We start from the raw sequence: 25,445 nt of genomic DNA, 5'->3' as shown, positions 1-25,445 counted from the left end.
CCACCCACTGGCACTGTCCCCTCCTGCCCTGCAGTGAGGTAGGTCCTCATGGTGGCCATAGACTCAAGCTTGGGTCTGACATCAGTTCAGCTCCTGGCTCGGCCACTCAGCTGGTGACCTTGGATAACTCTGAGCCTCTATTTCCTTCTCTGTAAATCAGGTAATAGTATGTCTGTCACAGTAGAGGATTATGACCAGTGCTACACAGGCAGCTAGAGTGAAGTCACTGAAGCCAGTCTGCCACGTTTGAATCCCACCTTTGCCAATCAAGAGCTCTGTGCCTTTGGGGGAGGTGCTGAAGCTCTCCATGCCTCAGTTTTCTCATCTGTACAACGTGGATAATAAAAGCATCTCTCAGGCTGGTAGTGAGGATTAAGTAGGTTAATACATATAAAGCCTTCAAAAGGGTGCCAGGCACAGAGGAAGAGCTTGATGAATGGAATAGCATGTGCTCCCACTGGCAGATAAAGCAGGACATCTCCTAAAAGAATCATTCACGTGTACATATCCAAGAGCTGACAGAATGACTCTCCTCCTAACCTGACTTCTATGTGGCTGTGCTAATTTGCTTGGCTTTGTTTCCAGCCCGCATTCAGAACTTACACTTGAGGGGCTGGGAGTGGTGGTAGAACTGGTTATAAAGCAGGATGGAGGCATGAAAACAGAGAGCTGGGATTTCTATTCTATTTGGCAGTGGTTCTGCTGATGTAATGTAAGAAATGGAAAGATCATGTCTGTGGCCAAGGACTGCCTTCAGCTGTGGGCAGATCCCTCTCTGGGGTTGACTAGTTATCTCTGCTCATGTGCAAGCCCCAAGATGTTCTTCCATATGATCTCTGCAACCTCCCCATGGGCCAGCTTGCTTTGGCTTCCCCCTGGCTCCATACTCTGGGAAACTCTTGTTATCTTTGGCTTTCTCTTGAATTTGTCCTTCCTTTTGGAAAGATTATGCTGGGAACCCCCATTAGAGTATCTAGACCACAAAGTCATCATTCTGCAAAAGAAAAAACAAAAGCACTCGATCCCAGTTGTGTTGGGCTACAGTGCCAGGCGTCATAGTGGAGACACCAACCCCCCAGTAAAGAGACCCCCCACGCAGGACGGAGCGTTTGCACTGTCTCCCCAGGAGCCTGATCCTTTAAGAGAGGTGCCCTGCCTGGGCGTGGGGTCCCGTCTTCTCCATGCTGCCTTTGTCAATTCTTGTCTAAGGAGAGAGGTCAGCTGCAGTTTCATTGCCAACATCTGGGGATGTCACCTTCTAATAGACAGTGAAGAGAATGGGTAGGAGGAAAGGAAAGTAGAAAGTCATTGAGAGCAAGAGCTTCAGAACCAGATCGCCTAAGTTCAAATTTTAGCTCTGCCATTTATTTTAGCTCTGCCAAGCTCTGCCTTGGGCAAGTCACTTAACTCCTCTGCTTCAGTTTCCTGTTCTGTGATATGGGGATAGTAACAGTGCCTTCCTCATTGCTGGGAGGATTCCATGAGATCATGATGATGAAAGCACTTAGAACCACGCCCTGGAGAGAGTTAGTGCTACCCCGAGTGTCACTGTTGTCATCTGAGAGGGCACAGCAGGTGGAGTCTGCGTCCCATCAGCCCAGAACCTCTGGGACCTGCTGGATATATATTTAGAACCTGTGAGAGGCCCATGGTGTTTGTGACAGAGGCATCTTGGCTGGAGCTTGTGGTGTGTTCTAGAGAAAGGGGAGTGTGAAGATTCACATCAGCAGGTGATTGAATGCCGACTCCCACATTTCCTAGCTGAGTGTCTGTGAATGAGTAGCTCCACCCCTCAGCTCAGTTTCCTCAGCCAACGGTGTCCATGCCCTCCCTGTAGGGTCACTAATGAGAACCCGACACAGCATAAGGTATCCAGTGGTCACTCCCCATGGTGGCCGCTTGTACTGTCTCAAGGCTTAGCAAGGGGACCGGGAGGATGGTCAGTCCAGGCTGAGTTTTCTGGTTGGGAACCTTATATTGCACTCTTCGCTGCATCTCCTCCGTGATGAGCAGCTCTGGGTGTTTATGGCCGCACGGCTGCCCTTGCAGAGTACTTTCTGCTGGTACCAGGTTGCTGAGCTCACAACCTTAATCTCTGCCGCTGAGGGACCCTCGAGGAAGCAGTATGGGTCTCCTGCCTGTTCCACAGATGAGGAAAGGCTCAGAAAGGCACATGGCGGGGCTCCTGAGTGGCTCAGTCGGTTAGGCGGCCAACTTCCGCTCAGGTCATGATTTCGCGGTCTGTGAGTTCGAGCCCCGCATCGGGCTCTGTGGTGACAGCTCAGAGCCTGGAGCCTGTTTCAGATTCTGTGTCTCCCTCTCTCTGCCCCTCCCTCGTTCATGCTCTGTCTCTCTCGTCTCAAAAATAAATAAATGTTGAAAAAAAAAAGAAAGAAAGGCACATGGCTTCTGTGGGTGCCCCACCCTGTACCCCCTGGGCTCACCTGAGTTCACCTGCCACTGATTCCTGTAGTTTCAAGGACCCTGACAGTTCCCCACCTCACCTCTTTGTATGAGGGTTTTCTCCAGCCTGCGGTACCATGGAAGCTGGCTCGACCCCAGCAGGTACACTTGAGGAAGGGCAGGGGAAGGGGTGGGGGCGAGTTATCATCCCAGGGGGTTGCCCTCAAGCTGTGGGGGCAGGAGTTGATGTCTCCACTGCCTGCCCTTCCCTGGGAGGATTCTGAGGTGAGTTCCAGCCAGAACATCAGGAGATCCCCAGCAGTACGAAGCCTCAGATGCCCACAGCAGTTACCTACTCATTAGCACAACCTTTATTGACCTTTGTCCTTTCCTGGTCTCGCTTTCTGTTCCTCCTCACCTGGGGCTTCTGGAAACCTCTCCCTAACAGGCAGGCTGCACTCATGGCCTTGTCTTAGAGTCTGCTTTGAACCGAAACTAGGATAGCAAACTTCTGCTATAGCATGTGGTGGAGCTAGGACCGGACACCTCTGTCTGTGCCTCAGTCCCCCAGGCCATGCTGTGTTTCTGGAGATTTCTGGGCCTCTTTTATAGAGGAGTCAGAAAAGGTCCTTGCTTGATGCAGGTCTTTTTAGCTAATAAGAGGGCAGTTTTGGGGCGCGTGGGTGGCTCAGTCAGTTAAGCCTTCGACTTCAGTTCAGGTCATGATCTTACGGTTTGTGGGTTTGAGCCCCGCGTCAGGCTCTGTGCTGCCAGCTCAGAGCCTGGAGCCTGCTTCGGTTTCTGTGTCTCCCTCTCTCTATGCCCCTCCCCCACTTGCACTCTGTTTCTCTCTCTCAAAAATAAATAAACATTAAAAAAAAATTTTTAAAAAGGGCAGTTTCTGGAGTGAGTCAGAGTGGACAGGGCTGAAGAATACTTACTGGTACAACAGCTTCATCAGAGAGGGAGCTCAGTGCAAACACCGGGGAGAGAAGCTTGGCCTTGGAAACGTGGGAATCTGACCTTATATGGACTTGCCCCAGGAAAGAAAGAAACAAACAAGGGACTTAGGGATAAATAGAAATCAAATATCTTTATCCATAAAGGTGAGGCTGGGAGGGGCAGTGTAAGCGTCTGAGGAAACAAGGTCGGGGGCCTTTGTGCCAGGTGCCACGGGACACGTGTGAGCAGGACACTCTGGGGTTTGTTGTCAAATTCCTGTTTGTATCTGGCTGGTTGGATCTGTTGTAATCTGGCTACTTGGCAGGGATTTGGACATTATGAACATTAAAACCTCTTGTGACAGTATTCAAAATTTTGGCAAGACTGGTTCAGAAGAATAAAGGGAGATAAGGAGTGTGTGTGTGCGCATGTGTGTGTGTTTGAGTGTGGAGTGCATGTGTATTTGGAGATGTGTAGTGTGTGTGTGTGTGTGTGTGTGTGTGTGTGTTGGCAGATGTTTGTGTATATAGGTATATGTGTGTGTTTACGAGTGTGTTTGGGCGTGGTATGTTTTGTGCGTTGTACAGGCTGTTGGATCATTGTTCATCGGGTATATTCCTGGGCCATCTTTTATCCTTGAGAGGTCCTTGTGGTCAGGTTAGGGGATCCATGAATACTTAGATGGCATAAAATCATCCCATAGATCATCACATATACCTTCCAGTAGCTACCTTTCATCCTTTTCTCCAGTGCCTCTTCTGTCAGACAGGTTCCCACAGACCTCCCCTCCTTCTCACAAAAGAAGGATCGGGTTACTCCCATTTTATAGGTAAGGAGACGGGGAATCAGGTAAGTCGCTTACTCAAAGGTGATACAGGTTAGTGGCAGAGCTGAGATCTGACCAGCTTTTTAACTCCCACCTTCTCCTGCCTCTTTGACCTGAGAAGGGTGACCTGGGAGCTGGGATTCTGCTGTGGCTCTGGCTGTGCAGGAGAGGCCTTCCTATCCCTCTGGGAAACTTGCTCTGGAAACCTCCCTTCCAGCTTCCGTGGAGGCCGTGAGGAAGAAGCACGGGGGGCAGGAAGGCTGGCCGCGGGGCTACATGGCTGGTGGAGGCGTGCCGGGGGACCCAGCTCTGGGAACAAGTTGTTGTGGCCACAGCAGGGTGGAGATGGAGGAGGTCTGGCAAAAAAACAGGGAAGGATGGAGGAAGCGAGAGAAGTCCCTGAGGTCACTCCCCTGGGCCTCAGAGACAGGGTGCTGTGGAAAGTGTACTCAGATAAGGAAACTTACACCTAAATTTAATCCCTCAAGAGCCAGTCTCCCTCCTGTTTGCAGTAAGGAGGTTACACATCCAGATGTGTGGACATATGGGGCATTGCAAACCTGTCAGTGTTATCTGTTACGTGATTTACCCTCTAGCAGGGATGGGCAGGGGCTGGATTCCTGGAAGGAATAGAAGATAGAGATTTCGTCAGTGCGAGTTCTTGGCAGACAGAGGCAGTGGGGCCACTGGGATTGCCTGGCCGTTCTCATCCACGAGAGCTCACGTCAGTACAGTGGGAAATCCCACGGAATCTGCAGTCCCAGATGTGAGTCTGTGTGGGGGACATTTGGGATTTACTCACAGGGCTCAATATTCTTTGGTCCCTGAGTGGGTGGGAGAGGGCCCCCTTGTACCCAGCCAGCTGCATGACTCCAATCAGCTCTTGGGAAGCAGATAGTTCCGGCCAGCAGAGAACCTTAAAGGGCCACCTCTGCCCCACCTGCATATCCCCAACATCAGCCAGGGTGGACCCCGGGAAGCAGGTGGACTCATGCAAGGCAGCCTGAGCAGCACAAATTTTCAAAAGCCATTATCTGATAACTTCCCGGCCCCAACGCTGTTGGTATGAGGTGTTATCTAATACGGTGTTAACCCTTGTGGATGTGTTTGGCTCTCTGCTGACTTGGATTAGGATGTGGAATACTACAGTAGTTACAGGTGAGTCAGAGCCCCTACAAGCCATGTGACTTCGGGAGAATTATTTAATCTCCCAGGCCTCAGTTGCCTCATCTGTAAAATGAGGATAATAAAAGTAGCACACATTCCTAGAGTTGGTGGCAGTTATAGAAGCGGTATTAACGGCAACATCACAGGCAACAGTGGGAGCTTGGCGTCCTGGCTGAGCTCCTTGGGTGATGGTGGCAGACAAGCACCCCATTGGTGCTCTTAGCCCCCCTCCCTTTTGGGGACAGCTTTATTGAGATAAAATTCTCATACCATACAACTGACCCATTTAAAGTGTATAATTTAGTGGCTTTCAGCATATTCATAGGGTTGTGCAACCACCACCACAGTCAATTTCAGAACATTTTCATGACCGCCAAAAGCAAGAATTCTTTAGCCATCACCTACAAACCCCCCTCCTCCAGTTGGTCCCCAGCCCTCAGAAACCACAAATTTATTTTCTCTCCTTGTGGATTTGCCTGTTCCGTGTGGTCTTTGGTGATGGGCATCTTTCACTAGCATAATGGTTTCAAGGTTCATCCACTGTCAGCCCTTTGGATGGCTTGTAGGGCGAGCTTGGTTCATTCCCCGTGGTGGCTGAGGAGCCCTGGGCATAAACCCTCACAGTGGCCTTGGCAGGGCTGGCCCATGGTCCTGAGTGCAGCTTCCACTGGAGCATTTCCTCTCCCCACCCTGTGTAGCATGTGGATTTTCTCCCCGCCATAGCACCTTGAAACTGGCTGAGGCTGGGTCTTGTAGGAAAATGTTGAACTTGCTTGTGGTTTATTCCCGTTACTTCCTCTGGCCTGGTCAGTGACTTGGGGGAAGGGTGGAAACTGTGCAAAGCCTTTACTGATCCCAGAGTCCCCCAGAGACTCTCTTTCCGGGAGGGGATGGGGAGAGAGGATAAAAGAATCTTTATTTGTTTTTAATGTTGACTAACTCCCCAGCCCCCTTACCAAGTTCTGGTGAAAGTTGCCGGGTTCCTGGTCAGCTTCTTCCCTCGAGAAGCAGGGTCATGGGACTTCTCTCTTGGGGACAGCTGACGGGGAAGTTGCCAGAGTGCTCTGGAGGAGGGCTCTGCATGTGGAGCCAGATTGTGTTTGTCTCCTCTAGCTAGAGCTGGACCACTGCACAACTGGTGAGTCTGTGAGGGGGTGTTGAGCTGCAAGTAATAAAATCGCACCTGAAACTCTCCTAAACCATATGGAAATGTATCATCTTACCTTCAATGCAGTTCCCATGCAGATAGCAAGAAATTATAATTTCTAAAACCTATCCCCCATTAATGAACATTTGGGTTGTGTCCAACTTTTTTTTTTTTCTTTTTTGCTATTGTAAACAGTGCTGCCCTAAACATGCATATGTATTTTTTTGGGAATTGCGGCTACTATTTTTGGAGGATAAATTATTGAAGAGACATTGATGGGTAAGAGAATCTGGGGTTTATGTCGGGTAGGTCAGTCCACATTTAATACATTCTCCTATTCCATCTGTATCTAAATCCTTACAATGAGAAGTGATGTTTACAATGAAGGCCCTCGTGGATTCCTGATGTTTGTGGAATCAATTCAAGAATATTGTTATTATCTTGCATTTTTTTCCAACCTGTGGTTGGGTATCAGGCTAAAATAATATTTAAAAACAAAAGATGCAACATAAAGGACTTTCTAAGCATAATATTTGGTATATTCTATACCCTTGAGTGTAGTTAGTGGTTTTGTTCAAGAGATTATGTGCTTCCCCGTTGGAAAGTACGGGATGAAAAGTCTTGACAATACCAAGTGTTGGTTAGACTATGGGGAAGTGGGAACACGGTTATGCTGCTGGTGGAATTGTTACTTGGTTCAACCACTTGGGAAAAGAATTTAGCAATATTTAAATTACTAAGTTTAGTAATTTAATAAAGTTGGAAGTGTGCATATCCTGTGACCTAGTAGTTCCACTGCTAGGTGGATACCTAGACTCAGGGTCTAGAGAAACTCTCCCAAATGCACACAGAAAGACATGTATGAGGATTTTTATTGCTGTGTATTTATAAGAGTGAAAATTGGCATATCGGTCAGGACGGGATGGGTTACGCTACCAGAGCAAACAGCCCTGAAGTTTTATTTCTTGCTTATACTCCCTGTCCTTTGGAAGGAATAGGGATCTCTCCTCATTGCAGGCAATTCGGGTCTGAGGCTGACAAAGGCTTCAGAGTGTTTGCACAGTCTCTCGGGCAGGGAAAGGGAGTGCAGCAGTGTCTGGCAGTGGCTATTATTATTATCATTATTATTATTATTTAAGTATATTTTTATTTTGAGAGTGAGAGAGTGAATGCAGCGGAGGGGCAGAGAGAGAGGGAGAGAGAATCCCAAGCAGGCTCCGCATCATCAGTGCAGAGCCCAAGGCAGGGCTTGAACCCATGAGCCATGAGATCATGACCCAAGCCGAAATCAAGAGGTGGATGCTTAACCGACTGAGCCACCCGGACACCCCAGTGGCAATTGAATACTTCTCTCCGTGGAACCTTATTAAGCCACAAAAAGGAATGGAGCACTAATTCGTACTTCAGTGTGGATGAACCTGGAAAACGGTATGCTAATTGAAAGAAGCCAGACACAAGAGACCACGTAGTGTGTGATTCTACTAATATGAAATGCCCAGAGTAGACAAATCCAGAGAAACAGAAAGTAGATCAGTAGTCTTCAGAGGTTGGGGGTAAAGGGGAATGAGATGTGACTGCTAATGGTTATGCAGTTTCTTTTTGGGATGATGAAGGTATTCGGCAAGTAGGTAATGGCGATGGTCACATAACTCTGCGAATGTACTAAAAATACCGAATTATACACTTTCAAATGGTGAATTTAATGGTATATGAATTATATACTTCAGTTTAAAAAAAAAATACATCTGCAAGCAACACATTTTACTGGCCAAAGAACCTGGTCACACCCAGCTTCAAGTTGTCGAGAGGAAACACGGTCCTACTATGTGCCTGGGATGAGATATTCCAGAGACCTGGAATATTCTGTGAATTTCGACTGGAAATTTGGAATAACACAAATACAGAAGAAGAGGATAGATAAAGAAGTATGGTGTGCAGGAGTCTTTCCTTACCTGGAGTTTCTCTTGCTGTGGATTCAGTTACTTGAAGTTAACTGTAGGAGATGGAGATGATCCTCCTTCCGACATAAGATCAGAAGGTCAGTAAGTATTATAACATCACGTCACAATGAGTACCTCATTCACCTCACCTCATCTCACCGTGTAAGCATTTTCTCATCTCACATCGTCATGAGAAGAAGGGTGAGTACAGTACAATAAGATATTTTCAGAGAGAGACCACATTCACATAACTTTTACAGGCGAACCTTGGAGATATTGTAGGTTTGGTTCCAGACCACAGCAATAAGCAAAGATCTCAATAAAGTGAGTCAAATGAATGTTTGGGTTTTCCAGTGCGTGTAAAAGTTACATTGACATTATATTATAGTCTATTAAGTGTGCAATAGCATTATGTCTAAAAAAAAAAACCAATGTATGTACCTTAATTTAAAAATATTGCTAAAAAATGCTAAACATCATCCAAGCTTTTAGTGAGCATAATCACGGATCACAGATAATATCACATAACAAATTTAATAATAATAATAATAATAATAATAATAATAATAATAATAATGAAAAGTTTAAAATATTGTGAGAATTACCAAAATGTGACACAGAGACACGAAGTGAGCAAATGCTGTTGGAAGGCTCCAGGCCCTGAACTGTCAGCACAGAGCCTGACGCGGGTCTCAAACTCATGAACCATGATATGACCTGAACTGAGGTCAGACGCTTAGCCGACTAAGCCACCCAGGCACCCCCTAAAAATTTTCCAAGTAAAAACACAATAATACAATTTCAAAATTTAAAAAGTAAGTTAATAAAAATTAAGAATATAAAAAGAAAGCTCAGGACCAGGTGTCTTGGTTCTTTGGTACAGAAGTCTGGCCTAATTCTGAATTTGGAAAGGTTTCAAAAAAGGCAGGAGCATCTGAGTGTAGGTTTGATTACAGCACAGAATTTGATTGAGTGACCCTTGAAATAGCAGAGGTGGTAATTAGATGCAAATTCACCCTTTGAGTGAGCCCCAACTGGGAATGGAGCTTACCTGTTCAATGCCTTGGTGGAGTTTATTGTACATTAGGAAGACTGTAGCGTCAAGAGGGTTCTGGTTGCTTCCTTTGGAGTGGACCTCACTGCTGCTGCGCCTGGCTTTCTTCACACTACTTCAGCCATCATTCCAGCCCAGGCCTTCAGCCCTGGACCCTAGGAGCTCCCAAATGGCTTATAGTCCCAACTCCTAATCATCATGGCCCGTGCCACAGTTAACATCTCTTGGTATTGCTTTGGTTGGGTCACTTTCTTGTTTAAAATCCCTCAGTGGCGGGGTGTCTGGGTGGCTCAGTCCGACTTAGGCTCAGATCATGATCTCACGGTTTGTGGGTTTGAGCCCCGCATCAGGCTCTGCGCTGACAGCTCAGAGCCTGGAGCCTGCTTCAGATTCTGTGTCTCCCCCTCTCTCTGCCCCTGCCCTGCTCATGCTGCCTCTCTCTCTCTGTGTCAAAAATCAACATTAAAAAAAAATTATTAAAAAAAAAAACCCCTCAGTGGCTCCATATTGCTTGACAAATTAGCCTCTGCTAGGAAATTAGGGCTTCAGTGGGATGGAAGGACTGGATGGGGTAGTGGGGATTAACATCAAGACTGAGTCCTTGTCCTTGTAGAACCACAGGGTAAGAGAGAGGCCCCCACATGGGTCGCTAAATAGTATGATGTGAATTCTCTGTGGAGATACAAAAGCAGATGTGTGCATGAGTGAATGTGCATGTGTATGCACCCGTGAGCGTGTGTTTGTCTGTTTTAATGGATGGCTTACTATGTGCCTGGCACTGTTGAGTGCTTTTTGAAAATTGTCTCATTTAGTCCCTACAACCACTGTGTGAAGTAGATATTAACTCATCCCCATCAAACCAAAGAAGAAAGAGTCTTAGCCAGGGTGTTAGAGCCCGCGATTGGTGGGGCTGGGAGTCAGAACCAGGCACCCTTGTCTTCCGGGCTTGTGCTCTTAATCCTTGGGTTACTAAAGGAGGAAGGAGGGATAGACAAGGTCTCCCTGGGGAGGCAGCGATAGAGCAAGCGACAGCTGATGGGGAGCAGAGAGGAGCCCCAGTGTGGGAACTTGGGGCATGGGGAGAAACTGGGGTATGAGTAAAGCTGGGCTGAGGTACAGGGCTGGAATGTCCTGCTGCGAGTTCAGACTTCCCTGCAAGCACGTGGAGGCCCTGGAGGTGTTGCTTGACACGACCCAGGGTGTGTTTAAAGATGCAGCCCCACACGAGGTGCAACGGATCGATTAGACTCCAGAGACGGGAGAAACCTGGAAGACCAGTTGGGAGGCGATGGCAGTGCGGTGCAGCCTCGGCTGGCGTGTGGCTCAGGTTCTCAACTCAGCAAGGAGGGTCAAAATTACCTTGGAACGTCTCTTAAATTGCCCATCCAGTTCAGTGTCGAGGGCGCTTTGTACGCGAATCTGTGCAGCATGAGAACCACCAAACTGGCATAAAAGAGAAATAAAAGACAAGTCAGTGTCGGTGTCCGGCGTCCAGACCAGTCCACCTGCAGTGTAACAGGGGAGGATGGGGTGCTAGCTGTGCGGCTGCTTTCAAGACCTACTCCGTTATGCTCCAAGATTAAGCCTCTGTAACCTGCAGCCTCACTAGGGGATTTGTAGTCAGGAGGATGGACCCAGAGAGTGAAGTTAGCACCAGAAGGTTGTGATTCCACTGCAGCTACAGGGGGAAATTTGGCTCCCTGGCGCTTGTCTGTGCTGGTTTTCCGCTACTTCTCATCATCTCTCTTACCTCCTTCCACAACCCTTTCCTACTTCCCAAAGATGTTTTCCCAAGCTCTGTCCAATAACCCATCTTTGTGCTTCCATTTCTTCTCTCTGAGCTCTGGTTCTGGACCTTCTTTTCCACTTAATCTCTGACCACTGGGCAGACTTGTGTCTCTAGCAGGAACTTCTGTCCCCAGCCAGCCAGCATCTTCTCACTAAGGGCAGTTCCTCCCTCCCTCCCCACTTTCCTCTACTCCCTGACTCCCTGGTATTTAAATTAACAGCACTACCATTTTTTCGAGTCGCTAGAGTCAAAACCCAGGAGTGACTTTTGACTTCTCCTCCCCCTGATGTTCATTCGTATTGTGTGTTCTGTTGATGGGTGGTTTCCACATCTGCTGGGAAGCTGGCGATGAAATCCCTCCTTAGGGCTCGCCTGCCCTAAGCCTGGAGGCTGATTCCATATTCAGTGAGCTTGGCATGGGAGTGGGACCCAAAGTTCATGTCTTTTTCAAAGCTTTCCAAGAGCTTCTGAAGATGAGCCCAGTGCTGGGGGGTGAGTGCCCAGCGCCTGCTTCCGCCCAGTCTCGTGGGTCCATTAGGTTGTCCTCTCCACTTTGCACCCCTCTCCCCATCACAACAATCCCAGGCCACGTGGCAGCCTAGACGGGCTTCTGCAGGGCACCACAGACAGCCTGGACCAGAGCAATCACCTTTGGGTCACTCAGCGTCTCTCTCTGCACCTTTTCCCTGGCAGTTTTTACTGCCTGGGACATGTTCCTCACGTGTTAAAACCCCTCACGGCTCATCTCAGATGTGTCTTATAAAGGGCCTTCCAGACCCATCCGAGGCAGACAGGCTTCCTCCACTCCTACCTTGTAATGATTATTGGTGTATGTGTTTGTTTCCTTGGCAAGGTTAATTGAGCAGGCATGCGTGAGGCACCGTCCCAGACATGCGGGATGAGGAGAGGATAGCCAGGGTCCTCTTCTTGAGTCCCAGGCAACTTACTAGACGACAAGCTCCTTAAGACCAGGGCTGTGGTGGACCTTGAGTGTAACACTTCATCAGTGTTTGCTGATCTTGCCCTGTCTGTGTCCTCCCCAAAGAGTACATCCCATGCTAGTTTTTCAGATTCCAGGTGTAGCAAGTTAATTTCATCATATTTTTCAATTTGTGACATATTATCGCTATTGCAAAGCCCATCTCCTGTTTTATTTTTATTTTTCTCCTTCATCCCTAATCCCCACTCCTATCTTTTTTTCCCCCTTATACATCCATCCAGCCTGTTTAATATAAACCCGTGTATCCTTAGAAAATAGGTTGTGTTGGTTGTGTCTGTGGTTTGTAATCTACATGTGTATTGTGCCATTGATTTTATTTGATAAATTCCCTTTTTACTCCATACTATGATTATGAGATCTGTTTCCATTGTTGTATGCCTCTGCTGTATTGCTTCTGACTGCTGCCTAGTGTTCCGTGCTTGCCTCTACCACATGTTACTTATTTGCTTCCCCTCTTAATGGACACTGAGGTTGCCTCCAACACTCCCCAGTGCAGGCATTGCTGCAGCCCTTACAAATGACAGACACTTCCCCAGCGTGTGTAGCCAGGAGTGGGATTGCTAGAGCACAGGGTAGGCACACACAGACTGAGTTTAAGCAAATACTACCATATTGCTTCCAGAACATCTATACCCTTTATACACCTACCAGCAATGAACCAGGGTTCTCATCCTTCTACCACCCTCATCAACACTTGGTATTATCCAGAAGTCTTAGTCATTTCCCTTTATCCCTTCCAGAGAGGACCTTCGAGGCTGTTGACGCTTCTCTCCAAGGACCCATCCAACCTAAGTTGGAAGACAGTGAATATTAATGTCTTTGTATTATTCCTTCCTGGCCTGGCTTCCTTGACTGGAATGAAAGTTCTTTTTATAATTCCCTACCCAGTTCTCACTAATGGGACTGGAAACCTAAAACCTTCCTTCATTATCTTAAGAACTCAGCTAGCTTTTCAAAACTAAACCTCCTTTGTTTTTCAACTTAATCTGAAGTAAGCCCCTCTTATCTTGTTTTCCCCCCTTTGCTCAAGCCTCGAACCCTCACTGGCCATTCTTGTGTTTTACTCCAGGAATGGCCCTTGAAAGGCATTACTTCACCTGCATCTGCAGTTGGGGCTGGGGCTGCAGACCTTCCCCGGATGTTACGCCCATCACAGAAGCCAGGTTTGGGATTTAGCTCTGTTTAAATTGTGGCCTGTAGCCTTGTTGGCAAACGGAAATAAGTTGGGCTTGTTTGCTGGGGATAATTATAGGAAAAAGCATCCAATGTAATACTATCCAAATTTTGGCTTGAACTGTTCAACTGCTAATGAATCATAACTATTCCATGACACCTATGCTGTGGGATGGACTGTTACTGAAGTCCTACACCTTGCCTCGTTCCAGCACGGCATAAACGTGGCTTGAGGTCCTATGTTAGATTCATGTTACCTGTTTGCTTGACTTCTCCAATTCCACTGTGAGCTCTGGGAGGGCAGCAATGAGGGCCTTCCTTGTCTTTCTTCTTGGTGGGGTCTGTCCCCCCTCTCCACCCTCCCCTGCCTTCCTCCACGGAGCCTTGCACTTAGCAGGTGCTCAGTAAATACTTGTTGGGGGGCTGACACAGGGTTACATGTTAATCCATCATCTTCAAAGGCTAGAACCAGACCTATTTAAAAAAACAAACAATCCTTCCTTTTAAAAGTGGCATTACCTTCTTACCCTCACATGTGCTCATTTTAGTCTCATTTATTGCTTTTCGGGATGGGGGTTCTTGGGAGAGTAACCCGGAGAGCCTCTTTAACTTAAAAGAGACATAATAAATTATGCCCTTTAGAGAAGACTGGTTGACTGTGTGTGTCCCAGAAGTGGGTTGGGAGCACAACATTCTAGATGGTTCCTCTGCTCTCCCCCTACCCCCACCTACAGGGCTGGCTGCCCATAGCCATGTGTGGTATCCTACAGATCGCCATTAAATAAACAGTTCCTTGAAAACACAACATAAGAAAAAAAGTACTGTCTATGTATTGTATCAAGAGAGCTAAATATTATGGAAAAGGCCAAATATTTCCACTGTGTTAAGAAAATAAGAACCCGGCAGCATGGAACTTCCCACTCAGTGGGCAAAAGATGTGGTGGAGACTTCAAAAGGGGGAAGAACTATCTAGACAGCATGAGCTGTAACGGGTGACTGCACCACTGAGGAAAGAAAGTGCGTGTGTATTCCATATGCGGCGGCAGATGCTGTGACGGCACCCTTCACCTGGGAAGTAAATTAATGCATGGGTATATGCATGGCTCACCCAAGCAATGGTCCAACTGTGACTTGGGCTGGTGGGGAGCTGGGGACGGGTGAGGAAGTGCAGGGCAGAAACACTCTGTTCTCACAAGACCCAACAGGCAGAGTCGCAGGAAGAGACACTTCATCCTCTGCCTTAAATGAAGATAGACACTTGCATTGAATAGCCCAGTGGCTGCAGCAGTGGCCCTGCCCTTGGGCTCCGGGCAGCCTCTCAGCCCGGGAGGGGCCCCCTGCCCCTGAAGTGGAATATCTGAGTGATGAGATGCATTCTGGCTTCTCCAACCTACCTCTCTTGGCCAGGTTGAGCTCTCGAAGCTGGGAAAGCTGGAAGGCCAGGCAGCCTGACTTTAATTGGAGACCAGGAATCATCTTGCTTTTATTAAAATGTTAGGCTGGGTTATCTCAGGGCCTCCCCCCAGGGAGGGCGATGCTTCAAAGCTGACCAAGTTCTGAGCTGCTGGCCTGCCGGCTTTAATGAGCTGGGGGAAGCTCGTTTGAGGAGTGGCAGTAAAATCGCTCACCGGACTTGCAACGTGAGAATGTTGTTCTTAGACCTGAGAATGTTGCCCATGAATCATCAGGAAGAACTCCCAGGTGTGGAGAATGGCCTCTTGTTCCTTCAGCGGACTTGGGTGCTCCCGTCTTACTCCAAGTGGAGAAACAGAGGTCTGTAGCATCTTGTTAGGAAGCCTGCCTTCCCTCACTCCCCAAAGAATTGCCAGTGCCCTTGTGCACTCTGCAGGGCCCAGCCAGGGTGGTGACCACGGTCTCTAGCATGTGTTGAATTCTTTGCCAGGGACTGTGCAAAAACTCTGTACGCATAAGCCTTCACTTAAGCCTCACACTGGACCCTCTACAACACAGGACTGTTACCATCCACTCTTGTTATCTGCATTTTACAGACGAGAAAACAGAGGCTCCAGCGGGCACAGGAATATTTGCCCACGGTCACATGAGACAGTGTGTGACAGACCTAGACCTAGAATTCAGTTCTGGGCCCAGGCTTTTCCACACTGCCCTGTCTCTCCAAGGACTATGCAGAGGTGACCCTCAAAAACCTCACAGTTTAGGGTTAAAGAGAACACTTCCTCGTGTGGAAAGATAATTCTCAGGTCCCGCAGAATTAGGTACCAGAAAATCCGTGTGCCAGGCTCTATGCTACAGGCTTTGTATCCATGACCCCTTTCAGTTTTCATGGCGACTCTGTGAGGTTCATTTTACAAATACAGGACTGAGGCTCAGATTGGTTATGTTGCTCGCCCAGCACCACGCAGCTTATGTATAGGTGGTGAAGCTGGGCTTGAACTCACATGTCTAATTCCAGAGCACATTCTCTTTGCCCACCCCCACCATAGAGGCTCCATTTTAGTAGAGTGGTCAGGAGGGAAGGGCCTTGAAGGGGGGTAAGAGGTGAGAAGAGAGACAGGAAGCAGTGAGCATTCTGGGCTGGGGGGCCCAAGGAACTGCAGGCATTCTGTCTGCCCCTCCCCTGAGTAAGTGAGTGAGTGGCCCAGGCTTCATTTGCCACCGCCCCAAATCCATCACTTTCATGATACAGCTGATGACATATAGTAGCTGCTGAGGGCCAAGTTTCCTTGGTTCTAGGGAGGTGATGCCCCCTTCCTGCCCCTCCTCCACCCGCAGCCCCCTGAGTAATTCATTAGATGTGGTCATCTGCAATGGGTGTGGACCTGTCAGGATGACAGATTAGCCACAGGTCATCTTTGGAAGGAACAGGATTCATCCCTTGGTCACTTCTGCACTCTCTGCTTCTCCCTACCTCCTGCCCCCCAGCCTCCTCTGAGCAGCATCTCCTGGTTACCCAGTGGTGACCATGCAAGCCTCTTGCACTGGATCAGCTGTGCTGGCTTTGTGAAAAGCCTGCCAATGTCCACTTTCTCAAGTGATCTTCTTTCATTCATGCAATGAAAAGGACCCACTGGGTGCCAAGCTCCACGTCAGGTGCCACAGGTTCCTGAGTGAATCAAAACAATTCTATTCCTGGAGAGGAGATATTTACAGACTGGCTGGGACAACCGGCATTAACGAGGGTGGCCTGTAGCTATCTGCCTGAAATCAGGAACCGCCTGGAAAGGAACAGGATGCTCTGAAGCATGAACAGGAGGCAGCTCAGCAGATTTGGAAGGAGAGAGAAGGGTATTCCAGGCAGAAGGAGCAGCATTTGGCAAAGGCTCAGTGGTGGGAGGGAGCCAGGTGTTTTGGGATCTTTGCCACAACCCCATGAAGGCAGCTCCCTATTCTTATTGTGATATCATTTGATAGGTAGTTAGGGTGGGACGTAGGTATGCCCCTGTCTCCTGAACTTCGGGGCAGGGCCTGCTTTGTGGGTAGACTCTGGACAGAAGTGGGCCTGAGTTGCTGCCAGGTTCCAAAAAGTGGCTGGGGCCCCGGCAGGAATTGTGCTCACTAGAGGAAGAGATCCTGGCACTGGGGGCCAATTCCACCAAAATCCTGGTCTCCTATCTGTTTCCCAAGGTCAGCTGTGTTTCTGGTCTAATTACAGGGAGGATCTTGGGAGCCCACCGGCAGCCTGGGATTGAGCTCTGGGCTCAGCCCCCAGAAAGTACATCACCAAGTAGAGCCTTCTTTAAAAACACCTGAGAGGCAGCATGGTTGGAGTGCAACATACCTGGCCTTGCATCTGGGTTTCTATCTGTGACCGTAGGCAAGTCATGTGATCTCTGGGACCCAAGGTGCCCTTACTTGCCAAATGGGAGTGACAATATCACTGGTGTGCCTTTATGCCTGAAATGCCCAGCCAGGAGTCCAGCACGTGGTGAGGCCCGAGCAAATGTAGGCCTCTTTATTAGCTGGATTTCATGAAACTCTAGGTGTGCAAAACAGGTCAGTTTATGATTTGTTTAATCTACAAGAGGATTTCTTGTTTTGTGAAAAAACTTAATGATTCTCTTGTATCGAGAGCTCCTCTTATACTTTGAAAAATAGAAGTGTTATATGCAACTGTGATTTACCTAGGAGCACTGCTGTTCTCCATACAGAAATAAGCTAAGCATGTCAGTGTTGACCCGAAGAAAAGTCTCTAGGCGTGTGCCACAGGGCTCTGTTCTCTGACCCTGACCAAAAATGTTTGTCAATGACTTGGAATTTTTGATGTCATCCTGCTCACATTTATAGGTGACACAGGAGGAAGGAGAGAGGGTGCTTCAGACAACAAGCCAGCTTCCAAAACTACCTTGAAGACTGGACTTGAGTAGGCATCAGTATAATGGGTTTTTATCCAAGAAATCAGTGGTTCAAGTTCAGGCAGCAGGAGGTCGGTTTTCATGGAAGCAGGAGTGTGAGGTGTCTGGGTTTGGGTTGTGGGGCAGCTCAGTGGAAGTCAGCAGTATGAGGCACTCTCCACACACCGCGGGCATGCATCCACAGAGTTCACATTTCTTAGAACACGCTCACAGATGTTCAGGGTGTAGGAAGTTTAGAGGGAGGGGAGGTGGGCGGAGCCTACTTCCCTCTATGCTGTCCGGCCGGCCCCGTCTGCACCTGGAAGGGTAGGGCAGGCTCCGGTGCACACTGTGTCCGAGCAGGGTACCAGGAAGGCAGCCTGGATGGTGGGAGACCCAGGACTGGTCACGGGCAGCAGCAGGGGGAAGTAGGAAGGCTAGCCTGGAGCAGAGGAAGCACTGGGAGAGCGGGTGTGAAATGCCCTCCTTTAGGAGAGTTTGCTCTGTTCTCTGTGGCCCAGGGGCAGAGCTAGTGGGTATGGGCAGGGGTGCGCAGGAAGTAGATTCAGATCAACATAAGGAAGAATGTTCTGATGGTCAGATGCCCAGAGATTGAATGAATTGCCTTTCCTGTGACCTCCCCATCACCACTGGATATATGCAAGCATGGGGCAGGGCTCAGTGACCTTTTAGGTTCCTTTTTGGTTCTGAGAGTCTGGTTCTCTTGTTCTCTGGTTGGCCAATACTGGTCCTTTCCAATTGTGGTTGAAATTCAGAGAACATTGCTCTTGTTCCCTCAGTTCCTTTGTTGAGACTTCCATTCACGTCAAGGGGATATTGTCAGGGCCTGGGGGTGGGGACAGAGTGGCGGTCCCCCTACTAGCAGCCTGTTCTCAGCCTTGCTGAATGTTTGCTTGATACCCCAGACCTCCTCCAGAACCTGAGCGCTTGTAGGCCCAAAGTCACAGAGCCCACGGTGACCGAGCTAGACACAAAGCCTAGCCTCTGAGTTTAAATCACCTCCGCCTCCCAGCTGACCAGCCTGTATGTGGGAAGCTAGGGTTGCCGGCAGCCAGGGCTGAGCTCTGGCCTGCCACAGCGTTCCTCCGTTAAACCTCCCCCAGCCATGGGAAAGCCCAGAAAACAGAGAATGTTAAAAGTGGAGGGAGATTCCTGTGGCTATATCCCCACCCTGCCCTTTAACTTGTCTTCACATTTTAAAGACGAGGAAACTGAGGCCCAAAGGGGTGAGAGAAGTTGGTCACAGCCACTGACAGAACCAAACTCCACGCCTGCCCTCTCTCCCCTCAGCACTCAGAGAAACTGGACGTTTCCTCTGTCCTCTGCAGGATTCTGCAGAAGGACGAGGGCGTGTGGTCCTGGAGGGTCAACGGGTGAGAGGTCGCCAAGGAGAGTGCCACATCGGGCATATTCCACAAGGTTTCAAGCTTTCAGAATAGCCTGACAAGCCTGTGAGTTTCTTCCGAGAGGCTGGGCAGTGGCCACCAGCTGGCAGAGGACAGCATGAGGGAGCACTCTTGGATGGGGGCATTGGGGTGTAGGTAGTGACATGTCTTTTCTCATCACTTCGGTAGTGAGGCCTTGGCACGCTGACTGGCCTTGCTTGGCTGTCCCAGCGGAGACCTGCCTCCACTACCTCCTTCCCTCAGCTCAGCCTCCCCTGCGGGCTCCTCCCTGCCTCCCTTTCCCCTGGGCTTCCCAGGCTCCCTCAGCTTTCCAGGAGTCAGGGAGGTATAATATAAGGCCCAAGGCTGTGCCACAAGCTGGAAAGAACACAGAGGTTGGAATCCAAGGCTACCACATCCTGGCTGTGTGACCTTAGGTGAGTCCCTTACCCTCTCAGAACCTTAGCATCGTCTTGTATAAAATGGAGGCACTCCTCGCGCCTGTGCACAGGGTTTGTGTCTGTGTTTTTCCCGGAGCTCGTGTATGTGTGGCCGCCTCCAGCAGAGAGCCTGCTTGGAGTTTGCTAGGATGGTTTCTGTCCCTTCCTCAGGTGCCATGAAACTTGTGGTGCTCTGTGAGTTGGGCAACCAGCACCAGGATCCCAGCCCTTTGAGGGAAGGGGTTAAAACCAGATGGCTAAAAGCCAGGGTACAGGAATGGCACCTTCCTAGACAAAGCCAGCACTGCCTTAAGAGTATTTATGCAAAAAAGGATGGATTCTTCTGCACCTTGTTCTTCTCCCTTGATTCAACCAAGTTCCTATGGGCCAACCTAGATGCTCTTGCTCTTGGGGTAGTTGCAAAGAATTTAATTCCGAGGATATCCTGGAACAGTTTGATGGATACTGCCCTGAACATACAACTTAACACACTTTTGTGAGTTTATCCCTAGGATACATTTCTGGCAGGGGAGTTGGTGGGTCACAGAGGTTGCATTTCTCATTTCAATATACATTGGCAAATGGCCCTCCTAGAAGAATTCAGGCTCCTCCTACAGCATATGAGTCATATCTGCTCCTCATAGCTTCATCAGCACTGGGACTCCCCACACTTGAATGTTTTGCCATTCAGCTAAAAAAAAAAATAATGTCTTAAAGCTCTAATTTCTTTTTTCATTTACAGATGGGGTTGGGTATATGTTCATGGATGGATTGGCCATTTGTCTTTCTTTTTTGGTAAATGCCCATTTAAAATTTTTCTGTTGGGTGGTTCAACTCATGACTCTGGGCTTAAAGGGTTGTTCCCTGCGGAGGTGGGACGGTCTCTAACAGGGCTTGGCATTTAGATCAGTTTCTACCAGGTTTGTGCGTTGGCAGTCTCTTTGCCCCCCACCAAGGGGCTGCCCTGGGTTTGCTCTGAGCTTCCTGGTGTGCTCACTGTTAACAGGTGTGGTAGTGAGGCTCTCTACTCTATCCCAATGCTGGGCAGTACATCAGGGCAGAGAGCATGTGATCGAATGGCTGGGCAGGGGGCTTGGTGTTGGACCCGCTGCTTATGTGTTCGGGGGAGTGGGGTGCATGGCAGGATGCCAGGGAATAATACGTGTGTGTATGCAGATGTATGAGAGCTCCAGAATTTCTGGGGCGGGGCTTGGGCCCCTGGGGGTTACATCTGCATGGGAAGCACCCCATTAGAGAGTATATTCAAAATAAATTCACTGAAGTTGCTTTTGTACATATAGATATAGTCAACAGAAAAGTTCACTTGTCTCCTACCCAGAGTAAATAACTATAAAAATAAATAAGGAGGATGAAATCAGTAATAAAATAATAATAGAGTTACCACTCGTACTCAGAGCTGGCCAAGGGCGGTTGTGGAGGCAGGACTGCACCCTTTGGCAATACCACAGAGGGAAGCCAGCAAATTAAAGGAACGAACTGCCGCACGTTGGGTGTTTGCTGCCGGCCAGGCCCGTGCTGAGCACTTTGCAGGCATCTTCCCTTTTAATCCTCACTCAGACCGTCCAAAGCAGTTTGCTCAGTTTATAGGTGAGGAAATGGAGGCTCAGAGGAATTAGATAATTTGTGCAAAATCTTATACCAAATAAGAGGCAAAGCTAGCATCTGATACCGGCATCTGTTGGACACCACACATTGGGCTTCCCTGTCTTTTCTCCCCGGGCCCTGACCCCTTGGTTAAAGCTGGAGGGAGAGTCCACGCATAGGGTGGAAGATGGGGGCTGCGGTGTCTGGCTGAACGCCCCAACCTCCCAGCCCCCCTCTGCAGCCCAGCTGGCATCTCCGAAGACAGGGCTAAGAGGGGCGGGCCCTGATTTGGGGCTCTGGTGTGTGGCCTGGGAGGGCTGGAATCTATAGCTCACGCCTCTCCCTGCATGGGCCTGGGTGTGAGTGAAGATGTGGGGAGGGGGCCTGCTCCCTGGAGGTGGGCTCTGGCCAAGTGAAACAGGCTGAGGTCAGAGGGAGGGGGCCACCCTCCCCCAGGGAATGCCTGGATGACGTGACTTTGGGGGGCGCTGGGGGAGGAGGCCGGCTGTATGTTTCTCGTCTCACCTCCAAGCCTGGGCCAGATGGGGAATCGGTGCGGGAAGCCGCGCCAGATGCAGCCTCTGGCAGGCTTCCCTGGGCGCTGTGCACGGACGGCTCTTCTCCAGCCAGCTTGGCAGGTCCCTCCTCCTCCTCCTCCCTGAGGGGACCTAGGAGCAAATGACATCCTGGAGTTGGCTGTGGCAGGGAAGAGGGTCTCCTCTGGCCTTGCAGCAGGAAGGGGCAGGGAGAAGCGGGTTAGGGGCTCAGAAGATGTGACCCGTACTCCCCTCCCTCGTTTCAAATGGCTCTGGATTCTGAGCCAAGTTTGGGGGAGGGAGGGGAGGTTTATAAGGTTTGCTCTCAGATCCGGACCGGGGGAGTGATTTGAGCATAAAACAAAGCCTCGGACTTCTAGTGCTTGGTCCCTCTCCTTTTCCAAAAGTTGCTTACACCTCGTCTGCAATGAATGTCTCTACGTGTCAGCCGTTCTTTGCTCTGCCCGGCAGCGAGCAGCACAGCACCCCGTGCACTGCCAGGAACTGGGGTCCCCCCGCTCTCAGCCCTGAGATCTGTTTCAGTCATTCCACTGCATCCTGACTGTGGCCCATCTGGCGTCCCCTGGAGATGTCTGGAGATTTCTCAGCCTCCAAATGTCCCCTCTCCCCTTACTGGACCCCATGCCTTTCCCTACCCTCGTTCTCTCATGACCAGCCTGACCTCACCTTCATGCCCCTCCTCTCCCAGGCCCCCTTCTGCTCCTTCTGGGCTTCTTCACCCTCATCTCTTCCTTCTTAGATCTTCTCCAGGCCCCTTCTTCCCTCCCTCTCCAGCCCCAAACCACTCCAGGTTGCCCACCTGAGAAACACTTTGGCTGTGACCTCTGCTTCTCTGCCCCCCTCCTTTCCTGCTCTCCTCAGCCTTTGTCATTCCCTCGAGCCTCAGAGCCACAGGCTCACCTCCTGGTGCTCACTGCCTTAGGCTTCAGGCACCGGCCACCCCAGTTATTCCTGGCTCTACACGGAGGTCAGGCTGTTGCCTGCCCCCCTCCCCCACCGGCCTTCGTCTATGCCTGTTCTTCTGCTTTACCACACCCTCCACCTCGGCCATCCTCACCTTGTCACCCAGCTTACCTTCCACATCTTTCACCCTTCGCCTCACCTCCAGCACCACCACCTTCAGGAAACCATCTCAGCTTGGTGCCCCTGCTCTGAGTGCCCCCGTGATCGTGCCCATCTCTCAATCTAGCTTCTACAGCAAATTTCCCACCAGTACCGCTTTTTCTCACGAGTCTGGGAGCTCCCCTGAGGCTGGGACTGCATTGTATTTGATCCAGTGCAGAGCTCAGCACATGGTCAGCTCTCAACTTCTTTACTGGACGGAACTGAAGTTTATCAGATGAAAGTGACAAGTCTTTATTGAGGATCTACCATGTGCCCAGTATCCTTAGATATTTAGGGAAAACAAGGGAAGTCAGGATAAAATACTTACTTTCAAGGGGATTATGACCCAGTTGAGGACAGTTCTGGGAATGGCTTGGAGGAATGGATACACGTGCAATTGACAACCTGGGTCTTTGGTACTAAAGTGGGTGCCGTAGCTATTATGTACTCCTAAGGGTTTGGGGAAAAGGGGGAAAGACCCTGCCTGGGCAGAGAGGCTAATAGGCCTGGATTGCGGGGCAAGGGGTGGGTGGGACCAGATGGAAGGAGGTTGGACCAAACTCCAAGGTCAGGACTGTGAATAGACAGAGAAACACGTTTCTAGAGAAGGGAGCAGATCTCACCGAGTTCTGCAATGACTCTCCTGTGGACGCTTTCAACATCAGAGTGGGGTTAGCAGATTTTAAGAGCAGTTTCTCTATCCTGGAAGCCGAACAGGAGCTGATGGTATTCCCAGTTTTGCTGCTTGATTGGGAAAGTTTTACCACACGCCAGGCTCTGCCGGGGCCAGCGAACTCTCTAGGCAAAGAGAGCAAGATGTTTCTGGCGTCAGTTCTTTCCAGTCATCTGTGAAAGAGAACCTGTTTCTTCTTACCGAGCCTGGGAAACGAGGCACGTTTTAAGCCAGGCACACCTACTATGTGCCAGTGTTGGTGATCTGTAATGTGGAGATCAGAGGCCCAGGATTAGTTTTCTTCAAGACTAAAGGACGTGACATGACCTCTACCTACACAAGCTTGCTGGGTACCAGATGAAGAGGCAGAGGGAACATCAGGGCTGAGGCAGTCCAGGGAGGCTTCTAGGAGGCAGCGGGTCCCAACTAGTCCTTGAAGGAATTAGACACACCGAGAGAATGGAGAGATGGAGCCTGTCTGGCAAGAACTTCTTAACCAAGAGCGACATCTTTTCCTTTCTAATTTTTTTTTTAACAGCGTTGTGTTGTTTTTGTGTGTGTGTTTTATTATTTTGTTTTTAATTTTTTTTGAGAGGGAGTGTGTGACAGTGGGGGAAGGGCACAGAGAGAGGGAGAGAGTGAATCTCAAGCAGGCTCCACACCCCTCGCGGAACCTGACACGGGGCTAGATCTCATGACTGTGAGATCGTGACCCGAGCTGAAATCAAGAGTCGGAGGCTTAACCGACTGAGCCACCCAGGTGCCCCTCTACCGTTTTTAAAAACAGCCTTATTGAGATATAATTCATATACCATGCAATTCACCAACTTAAAGCATACAGTTCAATGGTTTTTAGTAGATCCACAAATAATGTGCAGCCATCACCACTGTCAATTTTAGAACATTTTCATCCTCTTAAAAAGTAACCCTATTTATTAGCAGTCACTTCCTATTTCCCCTAATGCCACCGCTCACAGCCTTGGGCAACCACTAATCTCTTACTGTCTCTATAGATTTGCCTCTTCTGGGCATTGCATAGGAATGGGATCATATAGAACGTGGCCTTTTGTGTCCGCTTCTTTCACTTAGCATAATGTTTTCAAGGTTCGGCCGTGTTGTAGCCTGTGTCAGTACCTTCCTTTTTATAACTGAGTAATGTTCCCTTGTATGACTGTACCACATCATTTTATTTACCTGTTCGTCAGTTCGCAGACATTTGGGTTGTTTCCACTTTCTGGTTATTATATAATATATATATATATATTTTTTATGTTTATTTTTGAAGAGACAGAGCATGAGTAGGGGAGAGGCAGAGAGAGAGAGGGAGACACAGAATCTTTGAAGCAGGCTCCGGGCTCTGAGCTGTCAGCACAGAGCCCAACGCGGGGCTTGAACTCACAGACGGGGAGATCATGACCTGAGCCGAAGTCAGATGTTTGACTGAGCCACCCAGGAGCGCCCCTAATATATAATATTTTATAATACAATGCCGCTGTGAACGTCTGCATATAAGTTTTTATGTGGATATGAGTTTCATTTCCCCTAAGCAGATACCCTGGAGTAGAATTGCTGGGCCATATGGTGACTCTGTGTTTAACCGTTCGAGGAACTGCCAGACTGTTTTCCACAGTAATGACACTATTTGATATTCCCTCCAGCGGTGTGTGGCAGTTACAATTTCTCTACATCCTCGTCAACACTTATTATTCTCTTGTCTGTCTGATTATAGCCATCCTAGGTAGATATGAATTGGTAATTCACCGTGGTTTTGATTTACATTTTCCTGATGGCTGATGATGTTGACCATCTCTTCTTGTGCTTATTGGCCATTTGTATATCTTCTTTGGAGAAAACTCTACTCAGATCCTTTGCCCATTTTTAAGTTGGGTTATTGAGTTGTAAGAGTTCT

General features: G+C 49.1%; 1 protein-coding gene across 5 annotated transcripts in view; it reads left to right on the top strand.

Moving 5' to 3' along the window:
• SH3PXD2A (SH3 and PX domains 2A) overlaps positions 1–25,445 on the top strand; it is a 243,177-nt gene that overhangs the window by 14,197 nt on the left and 203,535 nt on the right. For 2 of the 5 annotated variants that reach the window (XM_045040633.1, XM_019813773.3), the window contains exon 2: positions 13,338–13,431. The exons of the other annotated variants lie outside the window; for them this stretch is intronic. The gene's annotated coding sequence lies outside the window, so the exon portion shown is untranslated. The remainder of the gene's footprint in view (positions 1–13,337; positions 13,432–25,445) is intronic. 5 annotated transcript variants of the gene reach the window in all.

The sequence above is a fragment of the Felis catus genome, chromosome D2, assembly GCF_018350175.1.
Source record: "Felis catus isolate Fca126 chromosome D2, F.catus_Fca126_mat1.0, whole genome shotgun sequence".
NCBI lineage: Eukaryota > Metazoa > Chordata > Mammalia > Carnivora > Felidae > Felis > Felis catus.
Note: the sequence above shows the minus strand (reverse complement) of the source record. Positions and strands in the feature narration are given on the sequence as shown.